Here is a 2,622-nt window from a genome sequence, read left to right on the forward strand (position 1 = left end):
GAAAAGAAGGCATTTGGAATTCCAAAATGGGGAACTGGTCCTCTTGAAAGTGCCTAAGTCCCGCTACTCCAATCTCAAAGAGTGCAGTAGTAACAAGCTGGCCTACTGCTTCAATGGCCCCTACCAGATCATCCTAAAGAGAGTTGGTGACTTGGACTATAGATTAGAGCTTTCCCCCACTACCAAAATCCTCAATGTGTTTCATCTCAGCTAGTTGAAACCCTTCATGGGCACCTTAGTGGACTATCAAGAAGAATTTTCTCCCATAGATAAATAAGATATCATCCAATATATCCCTTAGGCAATCATGGAGCAACGAGATAAGCACTTAAGGTCTTGATCCATCAAGAAATACCTCATCAAATGGCAAGGCCTACCCCTGGAAGAATCCTCTTGGCACCTAGCCACCATTATCAATTAATTTCCTCACCTCTAAGAGGCCCAATATGCTAAAGACTAGCCAGTTATGTCCCCCATTTGACCACCCCCTGCCTGCAGACTACACACTATTTTAGAACAGTTTTGTACTTGCTCAAATCTTAGGAATGTGCATCCTACCTAGGTTGAAAGTAATCATCATAAGCTCTAGTTTGACATGTTGCATGTCCCATTTGGAGTAGCCTATCAAAATTTATGACAATTTTACCTTAGCAAGGCCTGTCATAGACAACATGTTGTCCCTAGTCTTTACCCACCAATTTTCATTGTAATGTGGCTTAGAGTAGTACTCTACACCCCACTCCCTAAACCCACCCATTAGTCCCCTCTAGTTCTCTTCGTTTTTGAGGGAAAAAGCCTTTTGAGTGGGGATGGATTATAACAAGCGAGATACATAGAAACTAGGGGTTAGACACCCAGTCACACTGATCGGGGTATATAAGGTGTAAGAGTCCCAAATTAGGGCAACCAGTTATTATCAAAAACATCCTCTTCACCTTCATCTTTAGCTTCCATGGCTTCCTCCTCCTTCCTCCCCTCCTTTATGTCTTTCTCTCTCCCCTTTTAGTCTTCCTTTCCCTTCTTCTTGCTCTCTTTCTCTCTCTTTAATTCTTTCTCCTCTCTCCTCTCAACTTCATTCATTATACTAGCATACGTTAGTGTGCTTTGTCTTTGCATGGAAGATTTGATTAGCCAACTAAATAGCACTTATAGAATCCAAATGCAATGTAGGGACCACATTAGTAATACCAAGGTCTGCTATAGATGGCTTGAGAGTCTCCTTGCAAGCCTCTATGGCTACAATATACTCTACCTCTATAGTAGATAGAGTCATGCAATTCTACATCCTAGACATTTAAGAAACACCTCCAACAAAGGTTAAGACATAGCTAGAGGTGGACTTTCTACAGAGCCAATGTACCCCATAACTCCTATATCTTGGCAACCATAATATATACACATATATACAGTGTCCTTAAGGTATCTCATGATACCCTTCAAACATACCAATGTCGCTTGCTAGGTGTAGCCATCTAGTGTGCTACAACTCCCACTTCAAATGCTATGTTAGGACAAGTAGCTATCATAGCATACATCAAACTACCCATTGTGGATGCATAAGGGATTTTGGCCATCTCAACCTTGTGCTCATCAGATTGCAAGAAATCTACTTGACTAACCTCCGCATGAGAAGGTAAAGGACAAGCAATAGGCCTAATGCCCCGTATATAAAATCTCTTAAGGACCTTTTGGATGTACACCTTCTATGATAAGTAAAGGAGCCTATTAGAGCAATCACATGCATGATTGCATCCCAAAAATATGTGAGACTTCTCGCATGTCTTTCATCTTAAATCTCTTCCCAAGCTAACATTTCAAGGCATCCAAATCATTATGAGCACTCTGGTAATCAATATATCATCCACATTGAGTGTGAAAATCATAAGGCTATCATCACGTGCCTTCTTTATGCATAAACATGTATCTATAATTTTGTGGGTATATTCATGTGAATGTGTGAAAATATCAAACTTGTGGTACCATTTTCTAAGTGTCTACTACATATAAAGCTCATCATACAAGCCCAGATGATGTAAATGACTCACCAACATTTGTCACCCTGATATAATCCATAGAGAGTGCAAACCGATCAAGCTAATGTTTATCTCTAAACAAACTATGGGGCCTTTACATCTTATTTAACATCATGGCAATGGGCCACTGCAACATCAGCTACTGTACAATGTTTAGCTAGTTGTAAACAGTAATAAGAGGCTCCTCTTAAAATATCACTCTATGTACCTTAATTACCTGCTCAAGTTGCTTATGCATTTTTTCCTCATGGAAAACAACATCATGGCTATCGATTACCTTCTGAGCCTATAGATTCTATAGGTGATAGCCCATCTCACGTACATTCCCATAACCAAGAAAGATGCATTTCATTGACTTAGGATGCATCTTATTGCTTGTCCTTGGAAACATGGTAGAAAGACTCACAACCAAAGACATGCACATGAGCATATGATGAAGGTTTTCTAGATCATATCTAGTCTACAACCTGTTAGCCAATAGTAGCATATGGAGATTGATTAATCAAATGTATGGCAAGAGTAACTACCTCAATCAAGAAGTGTTGCAGCAAGCCTACTTGGCTAAGTATACTATAGACTCTCACTTGAA

Source organism: Lygodium microphyllum, chromosome 6 (genome assembly GCF_053477565.2).
Source record: "Lygodium microphyllum isolate KBCC chromosome 6, Lygodium_microphyllum_v1.1.10, whole genome shotgun sequence".
NCBI lineage: Eukaryota > Viridiplantae > Streptophyta > Polypodiopsida > Schizaeales > Lygodiaceae > Lygodium > Lygodium microphyllum.